The sequence below is a fragment of the Dioscorea cayenensis genome, chromosome 17 (genome assembly GCF_009730915.1).
Source record: "Dioscorea cayenensis subsp. rotundata cultivar TDr96_F1 chromosome 17, TDr96_F1_v2_PseudoChromosome.rev07_lg8_w22 25.fasta, whole genome shotgun sequence".
NCBI lineage: Eukaryota > Viridiplantae > Streptophyta > Magnoliopsida > Dioscoreales > Dioscoreaceae > Dioscorea > Dioscorea cayenensis.
Window position 1 is genome coordinate 17,054,468 of NC_052487.1, and position 17,104 is coordinate 17,071,571.

Genomic DNA, 17,104 nt, shown 5'->3' on the forward strand with positions numbered 1-17,104 from the left:
CCACAGTGCAAATTGAATGATCAGTAAGGATTCAGGAAGACATTTTTTTTTTGTCACTGTCTTTAGATTAAGAGAAAACAAAATTACTTTCATTGAGACAAGTTAATATGTAAGATTTATATTAATTAAAAATCCACAAATTGAATAGAAAGAAACTATCATTTAGATATACTTTTTTGGCCTATGCTTATGCTAATCTTGCGGTTCCAATAATGTCTAGAAAGAATCATGGGCCCTATTTATAAGACTATTTTGTGTCATGTCTATACTAATTAATCATGACTTTATATAATCGTTTCTTAATCCTTTCTATGTTGCCAAAGAATGAAATACTACTTTATTTAATTATGCCTTATTTGATTATTACTTCTAATACAAGTTTATTTAATCATTTTTTCTGACCAGTTTTTAGATATTGGCATATTTGATAATTTTAGGAATTCAAGATATACTCATGCAGGTATATTAATATTTAATATTTAACTTCTAATTTTTATTTGCTCATATAATATTTTACTTTGTAGGTCAAATTATTTAGCATGGAAGGTGAATCTCAATCTTCAACCCTGGTTGAAAATACCAATGCAAAGTTAGCCCTACTTCTTCACCAATAGGTATTGTTTGTGAATCTTCAACTCCGACTCCAATTTCAAGTTTCACTCCAACTACGGATAAAGCTTTTACAACGCATTTAGTGGATGATGATATTAATATTTATTACTCAAAAAAATTGAAATTGGTTGTGTGGGAACATTTCAAAAGGAATTTCACAAGGCAACAAATTAATGAGGAATGCAAGGTAATATGCAATTATTGCAAAAGGATGATGGGTGGAAAATCTAAAAATGAAACCACTCATTTACATGATCACTTGAAGTGATGCCCAACATGATCACTTGAAGCGATGCCCAAACCTAACACACAAGGATATCAAACAACAACTTCTAGTGGTAAAGCAAAGTAAGGATGATGGAGCAAAGCTTGCCAATTATGCTTTTGACCAAGTCTTAGCAAGGAAAGAGCTTGCTTAAATGATAACAATTTATGAGTATCTATTGCCCATGTTGGGTTTAGAAGGTATTCATCTCTTCTTAAACCATTGTTCAATGTGCCTAGCCGAAACACAATAAAGAATGATATCCATAAAATTTATGAGTAGAAATTGAAAACAATGAAAATGATTGAGACAAATGATAGTAGAATTTCAATTACAACTGATATATGGACAGTAGATCACCAAAAAAAAAGGGTGCATGGCACTTACCTCTCACTTCATTAATAACTCTTGGACTTTAGAAAAACAAATCTTGAGCTATGATTTCAAATAAAGTGATCAGATTTTTTTTTTATTTTATACATATTTTTATTATATTATTGTTAAACACATTTATTCGCATAAAATGTTTTTTTGTGATATGTATATGTAGGTATTGTTATGTTCCCGCACCACACACAAATGAAGTAATTGCAGATGAGTTGATGAAAATTCTTTTGGACTGGAGATTTGATAAAAAAAATTATCTACTATTACTTTAGACAATTGTTCAATCAATGATGGACTTGTAAATATTTTGCTTGATAGACTCCACCCGGAATCACTTATACTTGGATGTGATTTCTTTCATATGTGTTGTTGTGCGCATATTTTAAATTTGATTGTCAAGGATGGATTGAATGTTATTGGTGATGGCATACATAGAATTCATGAAAGTGTTCAGTTTTGGATAGCTACTCCAAAAAGAATAGAAAAGTTTGAAGAATCAACTCGACATATTTGATGATTATGACAGCTTTATTTTACAAAGATGTGTTCAAACCGCGCAAAGTTAGGAGATCCTATGTGCAAGATTTGCCCACAGAGGAAGATTAGGAAATGGCAAGAATAATCATTGGAAAGTTGCAATTATTTTATGTGGCAACTAAGATGTTTTCAGGTTCTAAGTAAGTACCCAACTACAAATATTTATTTTTCAAAAATTTGTGAGATCAAATTGGCATTGTTGGAGTGGCTTGCTAATTTAAACATGACTATTGAATTAATGGCTACAAAGATGATAGAAAAATTTGATAAATATTACCATGTAGTTCATGGCTTTATGGGGGTAGCGACAGTATTTGATCCCAGGTACAAGAAATTCATTGGAATACCATTTTTCTAATATATACGGAGATGTTTGTGATATGGAAATTGAAAGAATTGATAAGGTTTGTCATGACTTGATTTTTGAATATGAAAACAAGTTTTAAAATATTAGAGTTGTAAAAAACATTGCTTCCACCTTTGCTCAACAAAATTCTTTTCAGATGGATATGATGAATTTGTCAGTAGGAAGAAAAGTAAAATTGCAAATGTGAGGAGTTTGACTTCTATTTGGAGGAAGATGTTACACTACGATCTTCCAATTTTTACATATTGCATGGTGGATGACAACTAGTATCAAGTATCCCATAATGCAAAGGATAGCTAAAGATATTTGTGCTATACATGTGTCCACAGTGGCTTCCGAGTCTACATTTACTGTAGGTGGCCGACTGTTGAGTCCATATCGTAGTAGACTTCATTCGAGTATGGTGGAAGCTTTGACCTGTACCCAACATTGGTTAGTGAATCAATTAGAAGGTATGTTTAATGATTTTAAATTTTTATTATGACTTCAATTAATAACTTAGCTGAATTTGTTTTCAAACTTTATTACATAGATTCAAATTCAATTTCATCGGGTATTGCTTCAACTTATGAAGAGGAAGATGATATTGATTCCACTACGCTTGATTTGGTATGGTATATTATTTTATTTATCTTCTCTTCATCATAAATATCTTATAATATCCATGCTATCATCTATTTTTTTTCATCATATTCTTATAGGATTGACTGCTTGAGCATTTCCAATTTAAAAGAGAAAGCTATACTGGAGGGGAGATTTAAATATTATGTTTTGAAGTAGATTTCTTATGATCTCTTCTAAACAAATTTCTAAATTTGGGATGAGACATCTTGTTGTAGTTATTGTTCTTTCATATTGTTCTTTATTTTAGGTTTCATGTTGCTTATCCTTTCATGTTATTAGGATGATTGGAAGAGACATCTCTCTTTTTAAGAGTTTTTTTTTAATCCTTGTTATGCTTTAGACTTTAGAGACTTAGACTTGGATTACGCTGAACATATTATGATGCGTGTGCTTTTGTATATCATTTCCTTCATTCTCTGGAGATTTAATAATATCACATTTGATTTAGATGCCATTATGCATGCTAGATTATATATTCTTTTTTCTATCTTAAAGATCATGCCAACTGATTATTTTGTTCCGTATAAGTTATAAAGGAATAGAAGAGAATTGTTTGTTTTTATGGAAGTGGTGCTATTGTTACCATTGTTGCATGAATGATTACAGTGGAGTTGATGTTTTGTGTATATGTCTTAAAGGATTTGTAATTATTTTTTCACAATTATTTTGTCCAATGTTGTCAATCTTCCTTGCATATGCATTGAAAAGGCCATGGAAGCTTATGGCTATGAAACTGCCCAAGCATTCATGATGGATATTAAACATGATAAGCATGTTGAAATTGCAAGTCTACGCCAATCAGGCATGAACAACCAATCAATCGATGCTACTAAAAAAAAGGTTCAAACGTCAGAAGAACTTGATATAAGATGTTTTTAATTGGAACATTTTGGAGGAACCTCTTTGTATAATTATAGTGTAACCTCGTTAGTTTCATGAGCTGTGGGTTCTGAAACTTCATTTGGATATCAAACTCATATGTTCACTTTATCATTCAAAGGCTAGATCTCCCAAAATGGGTCATGAAGACTATAGAGAATCAGGGTCTTTCATTTTAATGATAATCACTTTTTGTGTTTTTATTTCTTAGTTTTCTATTTCCATGCTTTGAGAAGTGCAGGTCCTTTTGTTTGTAATTTTTTTGGTGTGAATAAATTGCTACAATGTAGGGTGGGGCAGGGCAGAGTATAAAAACCCGTGGTAATAGTTGTGGTATTAAAAATACGACTATTTGGGCTGGGCTGGGTGGGCCGGGGCGCAAGGCAATGGGTAGTTCAAGTGGGGCAGTTGTGGAAAAGGCTTGCCCCGCTTCCAGGCCGCCCCATTGCCATCACTAATGTTATTGGAAGAAAATGATGTGCAATACCAAACAACAACCAATAAAAGGTTTCTAACCCCTCAAAAGATATGGAGCAAGGGACGACTACCATCAAAGAGAAAGAAGTCAAAAGTCGAAGAAATGATAATTAAAAATAAGAAAAAGGTACTTTCATTTAATATTAATTTTTTATTAATCATATAATTATTTTTTTGTCCTAAAGTTTAGTGTTATTTCTTGTAGAAAGCTCAAACAAAGAGAAGTACACTTATTCAAAACGAAATGCAAGTTGACCTTTGCACACAAGAGAGTGTGGTACTGCCATACTGATCAATCAGTATTAATATTTGTTATGCTATTGCATAATAATTTTTTTAAATATGTATTTCTTAATTTGTTTTTTCTTAGGTGAATTCGAGCTCTCTTCCAAATACATTTAATATGCATGTTGATAAATGTGATTTCCAAAATTCTAACATCAACACCTTTCCAAAGGTAAGTAGAAAGGTTAAGTGATTTATTTTCCAATCAATTTTTCATCTCCAAGATAATTTTTAACATAATGAAAGTTGCTATGATAGAGTACAACATCATGATTTTTCTTTGGGTTTCCCTAGTGAAGGCAATGAATGGACATCCTCACATTATGTAAATTCACTTTTGGTACCAAAAAACAAGATTTATTGATGCATATGTTAATTTTCTTTGGTTCTTTATTTTTTTGGAAAAAAAAATAATTTTGATAAATCTTTGGTTGTAATTTGTAGTATAGATAGAGCATCAGAACTTCGATCTGCAAAGAAGGCACTTAAATAATCTTTACATGAGCACGCTATCTTTCATCCTCTGAGACACTTAAAAGATAGTTAACTGAGGTCATAACTTCTAGATCCTTAAATATAGATTTTCTAGAACAACTATACTTCCACAGATGTAATTCCAATTAATAGTAAAACCTATACAACAAACACATTTTTTTTAATTTTTTTTAGAAAAACACCACACAACCCATCATACCAAGGGACCTACTTGAATCTCCCACAAGATACATCCTTACATGAAAGCACTTGAAACAAGCTAATTTCGAACACAATTTTAACTTCACTTACCGTAAATAATAGTTCCTTTGAAATCAAAACTAACACAATGCCATGCAATTAATTCTTCAAGCATCAATTGTCTAAGAATAGATGCGCAACTCGAATACAAATGGATACAAAATATAGCCAAGTCTCTTCCACCATCAACATCCAATACATCAGGATAAACGAATGATCAAAATATAAATTAGAAAATTTGGCAAAAAAAAAGATTTTTACACAATGAGAAATGGCTAATCACAAACCAATCATCAATCTGAAGACAACAAACGATATGCCAAATAAATCCAAACCAAAAACCAGTCCCACCTCACGAGATTACCACCAAACAAAAAGCCCAAACGTATTCCACATCTCAATCAACTCAGAAAACAATAATCATGTACAAAAGGAGATTAAAAAAACAAGGAAAACAATATGGTGACTATAGGTGAGGGAAAGAGGAGTTCTGAGCCCATACGCTACCATGCAGGCCAATGATGGCGGAGGAGGTGAGCTTATGACCCTCAATCTTGCACATGAGGTTATCATCGATGTAGGTTTACCACGACATCACTTCTCTTTTCATTGTTCTTCGTCGAAAACTGATGAATTTTAAGAAGCAAAGAAGGGAGAAGTGGAGTAGTTAGATATGCCATGAACAATCATCCCATAAAGCTATGATAAAAGGGAAGAGGGGAAGAGGGAAGCGACAAGCATCCCATGAACAATCCGATTCGGATGCCCACTTACCTTCGCGAACTGGGCAACATCTGCTTCTAAGAACCACCTCATCTCCTTCAGCACTTCTACTGCAGCAGAGCAGGAGGCAAAGGCGGCTGCGTCGTTTGACAAGCTTCTGATAACGATGCGAAGAGGTGTGGCGGTGGGTTGAAAAAAAAACAAAAAAGATTAAGGCTGCCAACCTTAAAATCAAAGATTTAATTTTTTTTAATATATGCCGACTAGGAGAGAGAAACTCATTTTTCATGTCGGCCGTGTGATGAATTCGTGAAAGAAGATCGTGCTATGTAGTATTACTTTTAATTAATGATTATTATTTAATTAAATCTCAACTAGGGGCAAAATTGTTATTTCACTATTAATAATTTATTTAATTAAATATCTACTGGGTAAAAATGTCATTTCACTATAATTACTATAATGAAATGCATTTATTAAGTATTTTATTTAATTAAATCTACATAGGGGCAAAAATATCATTTTAGTTTAAATATTATAATGTAATATGAATATTAAATAATTCTTGTTAATTATTATTTATTTTAATTATTATAATATTTAAATGACTCAATTTATGTTTATTATAATTTAATTTAATTATTATAATTAGTTATTTAAATTAATTATTATTATTTAATTAAATCTTAAGTATGGGCAAAAATGATAATTCACAGTCAATAGTATTTATTCCCCTCTATGCTCCCAATTTGGGGGTAATGAAATGTTTTCACTATGCATAATGATATTACCTACAGTACCCATTCTTAAGTTAATAATAATATATTCAAATATGGTTATATATTATTATTTATAATTAATCCCATTCCAACAGGGTTCTATCCCTTAATCCAAATGCCTCCTAAATGCATGAGTGATATAATAGAAATTTGATAAGAAGAATATGGAAACAAAACGCAAACACAGTGAATTGTAACATATCCGGCTAAAGTGTGTTATTTGCAAGGCCCATGCCATCAAAGCATTCCACCTCTCAATTATCTCACGTCAGTTCTTGCCATTGCCACACTAGGTATTCCTATTGATAATAGTAGTCCTCTAATGCACAAAATTATTCATGTTGCTTGAAGAAAATTAATAACTACATCTTAATCTATGTAAAAATTATAAATTCAAACTAAATCTTATATTCTCATTGAAAATGCTAGCAAAAAAACCTTTAATATTTTTTTTTCATTGAAGGTGCATTATACTAAGAGCTGTATTTATAGAACCATATCAAGAATGGATGGTGAAAAGACCAAACTCCAACTAATATCACATTGCCAGATGCCATGTGCAAAGCAATTTGCTCTAATAATTGCGCTAAAAAAAGTAAATTTACTGAAGAAAATATGTGTTGCAACATTGGACAAAGCTTTTAAAGGTTAGGGTTAGGATTAGAGTTAGGATCAGCATTATTACTTAACATGACGTGATTCTCAATATTCTATGTGCTCTTGAAGTGTGATTGCCCCCACCCAATACGGTGTCTTATGAGTGTATTGATGTGATATGACGTAAAATTGATCTTTATTTTCTCCTTATATTGATAACTCATAATTCTTAAATAATAATTAGTGGTTTTTAATTTTAAAATCCATATTTCTGTAAACTTAATTGTTTATGCTCACCTCCATTCCTACCTACTGGATGTCTATCTATAAGCTATCAGTTTGGGTAACTAAAGCTATAGATCGCATTCGTAGAGATTTTCTTTAGAAGGGTCCGGAAATCGATAAGGTGGGTTGCAGACTAGTAAATTGGAAGCGTATTTGTAGACCACGCGATTTGGGTGGTTGGGGTGTTCTTAACTTGGAGGTTTTCAATCTTTCCCTCCTGGGAAAATGGTGGTGGAAGATTATTACTAAGTCTATTTGGTGTGGTGCTCCAGTGATAAAATTTAGCTACTACCAGTGTACCTCTTCCTGGAATATGTTCAACTCACTCTCTAAGTCTAAGTCCTTTTTCTAGGAAGGGATCTTTAGTTTTCTACCGGCGTTCAGAAAATGTATTTCTCACAAAATCAATAACGGTAACTCCACCCTCTTTTGGTATGATGATTGGGTTGGTGGTAGGGCTCCTATGGATCTGTGGCTAGAAGACTTTGCCAGAACTCCAGACCTCGGGGCCACAGTCAATGCTCTAGCTACCTCTTTCATTCACAAACTTAAGGAGTGTGATCCATCCATTGAGGATATTCTTCAAAATCTTAATGGTAATTCCAAAGACCTTAAAATTTGGAATCGCTCTGCTAATGGACATTTCTCAGTTAAATCTTTCTATATCTTCTTGATTGATGGTGGTTCGCGTTGCCTCTCGAGCCAGCTCATCTGGAAGGGTTTTTGCCCCAGAAAGGTGAAGGCTTTCACCTGGCTTGCCTAGGACAACAAGATCCTTACCCTGGAAAATCTAGCTAAAAGAAGATGTAACAAACTCCCAACAGCAACCTGCATCCTTTGTCTCAATGATATTGAATCGGCAAATCATCTGTTCATTAGCTGCCCCTTTGTTTCTCAGATTTGGGAACACTTCCGCCGTACTCTTGCTCTCAATCATCTACTGTCGTCTCTTACTGACCTTTGGGGCCCCTGGAGAAAAAACATTAGAAAAGAGGCGAAGGTTTCTTGGGATACTCTCTCTAGAGCTCTAATCTGGAATGCCTGGCTTGAAAGAAACAGGAGAATTTTTTATGAATGCTTTTGTTCCTATTTATCTTTAATCTCTAAAATTTCTCATACGTTTCTGCTTTGGGTATCTGCAACTCCAGATCACAAAAGACAAAAATTGGACGAGTCTGCACATGCTGTCAAGAGAAGCCTGGAGTTTTCTGACCCTGGAGGGGTGAGCCGTGCCACCCAGGAAGATCGAGCTTAGTATGTGCTATATTCGCTATGTCCCTGATTCCTCCTAGGGAGCTCTCCATTTCCCCTAGGTGTTTTTGTTTTCTTTTGTATCTGGCTGCTTCACTTCTAGTGGACTATGTTGTTCGCTTGTTTTTGTTTTGGTTATGTGGTCGTTTCAGACTTTGGTGACATGTGTCGTTGTTGGCGCTATTTGTTGTCACCTTAGCATATGTAACTGCTTAAACTTTCTAATAAATGTGGTTTATCCACTTTGTCAAAAAAAAAAAAAATTATTATTTACTTAAAATCTAACTACTTATAGTGTAATATTATTATGCATAACGTTATTAATGAAAAGCTCTTCGTAGTCATTTAGAAAATGATTAGGATTTATTTACTTATTATAGATTTAGAAAAATTAATGATTTTTTTTTTTTAATTTGACATTTGAAGTAACTAATCAGTCGACACTAATTGCAACAACAGATCATGTGAGAGAAATGGTAAATTCCACAGCATTAATAATAATTGAGAATTAATGATTTTCAATTAATTTCTTTGTTTGTTTGTATGTACTGTTTGCATCACCAAATATCGTTTATTTTACATCCTACTGATGCATAAGTTCTTACTCCGCAATATTGATTCATTTACTTATTTATTACTTCCCTCCATAGCAAATATAACTATATATATTTATGCCCTCTGAGTAAGGTGGATGCTTATTCATTTAAAGGAAGCTTGATAATTAAATGTATGTTTTCCCCCTTTTCTATAGGCTGATTACGTAAATATGTTGAATGAAGTGAGCCTTTTATATATAAAGAAAAAATTATACATTAATAGTATAATATATTATGATATTTATTAATACTTTTAATATTAATATAATTATCAAGTATATAGGAAAAATTGTAATATAAAAACTTGTATTAAAATGGGCTTAAACTTATAGTTATTGAGTAATAAAAAATCAATGCCAAACTATCAATTGCAGCCAGCTACAATGGCTCCCCTTCTCAATCATATCTATTATCCAAGCACGCGTGAATGTGACATAAAGAAAAACAAGAACCTCCCTGCAATAAAACTTTGGATTTTGTGATACCTATATCAATATTGGTATCAATTTTTGGATTTTGTGTCATTTCCCAAGTTTTGATATATTTTTATTAGAGGTGAGCAAAACCGGATATTCGATTCGGTTTTTAAAACCGGATCAGGTACTTGGTTTTTCGGATCGACAAAAACTCGACCCGTATCCGACCCGGTTTAAACTGGGTACTAAAAATCGGATATCCGGTTTAAACCGGATCGGATATCGGATATCCGGATCCAAATTTAAGTTTTATCTACCCTATGGATTTGTTTTATATAACAAAATTATATAAAAAACAAATATGAAAAACTTACAACTTAGCATTAAACTCTTATTTTATTCCCCCACACAACAAAAGCCTAAAAAAGAGTTTTATCAAAGAATAGGCATTAAAAAATAAAACATGTCACTTCTGAAGCATCAAACGTCTCATCAATAATGATCATTAGTTACTAGAGAGAAGAGATTTGAATAGAAACTAGAGAGAAAAGGCGGAGCAATGACTATTGGTGAATGGGAGGCAGGGATTTGAAATTTTTTCTTTTTTACTTTTAACCCCTATGGAATTTAAATATATATATATATATATATATATATATAACTATATGAGTATATAACTCTTTTAAGTTATTTGATTAGGCATTTGGGTATTTTTTTATTTTTAGCCCTTGTAAAATTTAAATTTATTAATGTATATTATATTATATTATATATATATATATATATATATATATATATATATAACTCTAAACTCTTAAAGGGTTGAGACGAGGGATTTGGATTTTTTTTTTCATTTTTACTTTTTAAACCATATAAAATTTAAAATTATATATATAATATAATAAAAATTAAAAACTGGATCGAATTCGGATACCCGATTTTTAATTTCTCTCGACCCGGATCCGACCCGGTTTACATCTAAAAAATTCGGATCGGGTACCCAAAAAATTAAAGTCAAAAAATCGGATATCGGATCGGATCATCGGATCCAGATTTTTTTGCTCACCACTAATTTTTATATTGTGTATTTCTAAAATTATAAGCCGGATTTCCATGGCTTTGGTTATTGCCACCTTTAACCTAGCACAAACCTTCAGTGTTAAGCTCTATTAACTTGCTCTTAATCTCACTTTCATCTTCTCAATCTCCAGCTTTTCTCTCTCCTAACTACCATCTATATGTGCTCCCTCTGGATTAAAACATAAATATCACCTATTCTCTCAAACTAATTCCTAAATATAGTAATGCAATATTCATTATATGTGTTTATTTTGTGTTTTAATAACAATTAATTTAATTAACTTATGCTTATATTTTGTTTCCGGACCAGTTGATTGATATCTTAAATTGTAAATTGGTTTATTATTTTCATACTGGAATCATAATTTATTGTTTACACACATTTAAAAAGAAATTGTGGGTTAATTCAATTGTATGGCTTCTTCCTCTAATAACATCTATTAGATTGTGATTCACCTGTTGAAATTTTAAAAGATAATGATGAAAATTGTATTAATTTTGACCTACATTTGTTTAATTCCAGTTTTTTAAGACAACCAATGCAAGATGACATATTAATAATCTCACATGCTTCATATTCCTTTTGTTAATTGAATTATTTAACTCAAATAATATTATATAATATTCTATTGAGAAATCCCAATTGCTAATGGGTCTTTAGCAGCATTTAGTTTGTGGCATTTTAAAAAAGAAATAATATGGTTTTAGCAGCGTTTTTCCCTAAACGCCGCTAAAATCGTAATGTAGCGGTGTTTTTCAACAAATGGCACCAAATTACTGAAATTTAGTGTCATTTATCAGTAAAACGCCTCAAAATTCTTGATATTTTTAAATTTAAAATTCATAGAATTTATATTTCACGATGTTTTTCAACAAACGACACCAAACGATAGATATTTTTTTATTTTAAAATTCAGATAATTAAACTTTCATGGCGCGTTACAACAAATGCCACCAAATTATATTTAAATTTGAAATTTATAAAATTAAATTTTCACAAAGTTTATCCCACAAAACTCGGTGAGACTATAGATATTTTTTAATATAAAATTTACATAATTAAACTTTAGTGGCCTTTGTGCACAAAAACACCGTGAAATTAGAAAATTCAAAAATAGTGCCATCTATTTTTTTAAAAAAAGCCACTAAATACTATCATGTTCTATTTCCTATAAATACCCCGTTAATTGGAAGATAATGAAAAGAGAAAGAAAGTGGAAGAAGGGGAAGAGGAAAATGCAAGAAGGAAAGATGAGGATGATGTTGATGATGTTGACGACGACGATTAAGCTAGGAGAAGAAAAAGAAAAAGAAACTACAAGAAGTGAAGAAAAAGAAGAAACTGAAAGGAGGAGGAACTAGAGAAGAAGAGAAAATAAAAAATAATCAAAAAATAATGAAAAATTTTAAAAAAAAAAAGAATAATAAGAATAATAAAAATTAGCGGAGCTGATTTATTATTTTTTTAAAAAAATCAAGTTAAATTAGCCTTATTTTTAAAAAAATACTTATTTAATTTAATTATTTTTTAAAAACCCCGCTAAAGATCACGAGAATGCCACTAATTTAGGGGTTTTTTTGTAGATAAACTCCGCTAATTGCTGGAACATTGGGGGCACCATCTTCGCCGCCGTTTTTTGAAAACGTTATTCTAATATTTAGTGGCGTTTTAAAACACTGCTAAATATAAATTAAAAAAAAAGCTCTGCTAAAGACCTATTTTGGTGTTGTGGCTTTAAGATATCAGACTAAAATACAGAAGGACTTGAATGAACAACTGGAGGCAAGTGTCACGAAGCTATATTGTCCCTTAGATATATGTATATAATACTATAAACTATGATTGAAAATATGTATTGCGCGCATGAAATTCTTAACTAAATTGACGGTTAGTTTTGGTGTTTAAATCTCAATATAACATTAAACTATTGAGATGCAAGGATTTATTATCTACTATTTATTCTAACGTTTTATTTGTCACAATATTTCATGACACTATATATATATATGACATATACCGTAGTTCGTATGTTGACTTCTTCATTGTGAGTTCTGTGATATGAAATAAAATTCTAATGCTATATTCTTAACAAACATAATTAATAATTTGTTTTTTCTGTATATTTAATGAGAATTTAGGCACAAGCAAAATATGTTTAAGCAATATTACGAAAGGCACAAAAAATTCTCACTTTTGACATAAACAATAGTAAAAATTTAAAAACCATAATAACTCAACTCATAAACTTCAACTTAACTCTTTCAAGCTTGATGGATAATGTGAGACAAGTGTGATTTCAAGATTGTTGAATTAGGGAAGAAGATCTCTCTTGATAGTATCAAGAGGTCTTATAACAGCTTTCTAACCTTACCAGGATAGTGTAGTTAAAGGAGCTCATGACGCTAAGTTAACTTTAAATAGTACTTTTTTTGGTGCCTGACCTGAATGTGAAAGAGATTTAGATTTTGTTGTTGTTTATTTAATTTATATATGGATAAATCTTTGATTAGTGTGTGACCTTTATTTCTATATATATATATATGTTCAACTTACCATTCATTATGTTCTCTATATTATATAGATGATTAATGGATTGGATGTTACTTTTTAAAAATCTGAAACATCTTTTAATTATTGAATTTTTTTTATTCATGTGAAATATAAAGACTATTAAGTAAATATATTAAAAAAATTGAGAATTAAAAAATACATTACATACATAATTTGTTGTATATAATGATGGCCTTGGTTTTTATCTGAGGATAAAAATAAATAAACTATACTTAATATTGTTTATGAAATAACTTTTTTAGGTTATTAATAAAATGAAGTAGGCATTTATTGTTTCCCACCTGTTATCTCATCTGTTTTATTTATTATTTTATTGTATTAAATTGGATAAAATTGGATTATAAACATCCATATAATTCTAAATCATGATGCGATATTTGAGAAGCACCATAACAAACAATTGTTTTTTTTTTTATACATTGAAACTCAGTAGCAAAAGGTTTGTGTGATTGGAAACTATGTTATAAAAACCATGATTTTATTACATGGTTAATTTGACTTTGATTATTCTAGAAGCCTTTTCATCATCTTGACATTTGTTTTCTTTCAATTTACAGTGTTTCAGTGGCAATTTCTTTTTATTAGTTTTCACCAATAATTTTTAAAAAATGATAAATAAATATAATAGAAGTATACTCTGATCTTCTTAAATCAACACAAATGCAAATTAAAATATCTTCATTTGAATCTCATTAACTCATCACTAACATAAAAGTATATAAGAATGTATATTCAACCTTAGCATTATTATTTATTATGTTTATAAATAATAATATGCACTAGTTGAAATAGAGTAATAATTAATGTACAATGTTAAGCAAATTGAAGGATAAGAAATTCATTCTTACTTAGGACTCTAAAAAAAAAATTCCAAAAAATAAACCTTAGCTATAAGGTATCTGGGGTGCTAATTACAATAATAATTAATTAACAAACCATCTCCTCAAACAACCATTTCTTCTATATTATAAACAAAATAATGACTCATTATGTGGAGTGCTAGTATTGGCTGTCGAGTGTTTTATTTTATTTATTTTATTTTTTTTTGTGACTTATGGTGATTTTCATACTTTTTTTTAAGTTGAGTTAATAAAATATTTTACTTTGGTTTGATAAAAAAAAATAATAATAATAATAATAATGTTTCATTACATTTGTTTGTAGGGTAAAAAGAAGATGCATCCCGTATAGAGGAAAATTATTAATTTATAAACAAATTATTAAGTAATTAAATAATATCTGTTATTATGTATAAGTTTTACTATTTTTATATTCTTAACAAACTTTATAATAGCTAATCACTCCCTAGTCCCTTATCACTCCACTTTATGTACAAACTTTATATTCGTATGATACTAACCTGTAACCTCACTATATTATATTGTTATTAAATTTTATTTTTATTTGGTGATCCGAATTTATAATAAATAAATAAATATCTATTTATATATTTATAAGCACTCGCAGCATTAGTACCGGCCACCCTAGCTACTAGTATATATATATATCTATCCATGTATATATTGCCACGTGTCATTGGCTAAACAAAGGAACCATCATAGCACGTTCCCAAGCGGGACCAGATCCGCTACGCACGCCTCGGAATCTAACCAATTTTATAACTCCAACCATACTCATATATATACCAATCCATGCGAGCCCTCTTTTCACCCTTGGATCAAAAAATTAGATGCATTCCATCAAGAAACAAACGGTCAGATTCTAATCCACGCATAGTTTTTAATCCTACAACCATTCTTAAAACAAAACATTTAATAACACCAACTCCCACCTGTGAACCCCCATGCATTGCCCTGACTTGCGCCATCACTTCCCATACTTCTATGCAGTTGTAAGAAATCGGTACGGTTGCGTGGCAGTAACCCATTGGTCTAATCTATTCTTAAATGGAAAACAATAGCAAAGTCGGTGCAAAATAATACTAGTTTTAGCATTGACATCCTACATCCCATGATGCTAATTTTCCTCACTATTTAATCATTATCACAATCCTATATAAAGAGTAGAAAGCCACAAGACTTTGGCATTCATCCCTTTGTTATCTAAAAGAAACCATTGTAGCTTAAAGCCTTAAATTAAGAGAGCTAAACATGACGGTGAGTTCAGTCTATATGTACATTCTTATATTTTTCATATATATATTGTTTAGATGGTTAGATCTGATCAAGTTCTTTTTCTTGTATTATTAATAGATTGTAGAGATGTGTGCACATGGATTGTGAAGGTTGTGAGAGCAAGATAAGACGTGCATTACAAAAATTAAAAGGTATGCGCATTTCAAATATAGCATTACATATTAATCTTTTTAGATAATCATATGGCATATGTGAACTAAAGTTGATAACAAAATTATGTATTTGATTTATTCAGGAGTGGACGATGTAGATATAAACATGTCCATGCAAAAAGTTACTGTAACCGGTTATGTAGAGCAAAAGAAAGTTCTCAAGACTGTGAGGGAAGACTGGTAGACGAGCGGTTTTTGTGGCCGTATACTCACAATACTACTGAGTACAATGCCTATAATCAATACTATCCTCAACATCATCCGGCGTTGAATGTTACTGCCCAATCTTATAATTCTCATTCATCGGCTCCATCATCATCTTATAACTACTATAAACATGGTTATGATGATTCAAACATGCATGTTTATCATCAGAGTTCGGCTTATAATTCTAGTGTTATTGAGAGAGGGCAGGAAATATGTTTAGTGATGACAACACCTCTGGTTGCTCTATAATGTGAAAGGGGAAATTTGATGTTATGTTATATATATTTTCATGTTATGTTTGAGTATTTCTTTAAAATAATGAATAGATATTTGCGTTATTGTAATTTTAAAATTTTGATAAGTGCTTGATAAGTTTTAAGGAAAAATCGTAAAATTATAAACTAAATAATACAAACTTTTCAAGTATATTGGGATGTAAAATTATGAACCTATTATATTTTTGTAAATTGGTTTCTAGATATTTTCTTTTAAATTAAGTGAATTATTCATTATTATTTTAAAAATAGATAAAAATAAGGGGAAAATCAATCATCTATAACTATCACTACATCGGGATAAATCATAAATGGACCTATGAACTTTGCTAATTAAAATTTTTTTGTTAAAATAAATAAATTTTAAAATAAATAATTAATGGTTTTCAATTATATACACATGTAAAATTATAAATTCTTATATAGACACGCACACACATATATTGAGCCATTTAATATAATTTTTATGATAATAAAAATTGGTGGAAAGTCGAGCATATCTACACTTTTTACTTCATATATACTTTCGATAGATGGACCTCATAATTAGAGTATTGATTCAGGCTGGCCACGGCAAATGCCCCGCCCGCCAATAAAAATCGGCCGGGTTGGGTTGAGATTTTATAGGCCCCCTGGAGGCGGGTCTAAACGGGCCAACCCAGCGGGCCAGTGGATTGGGCGAGGCCAGCTGGTTAGGGGCGGGTCAGGCCCGCATGCCCGCCTCTAATATATATATAATGTATTTTATATAATATATATATATCTCATATATCGATATTGACATATTATGAAGGATTTAAATTAAAAAATAAATAAATAATTTTAATGAAGTTTAATATGCATTTAA

At 30.8% G+C, this 17,104-nt stretch overlaps 1 pseudogene; it reads left to right on the plus strand.

The window, feature by feature from the left end:
* The first annotated feature begins 15,578 nt into the window (after positions 1 to 15,578).
* On the plus strand, positions 15,579 to 16,303 carry LOC120281175 (annotated as a pseudogene).
* Positions 16,304 to 17,104: the final 801 nt, after the last annotated feature.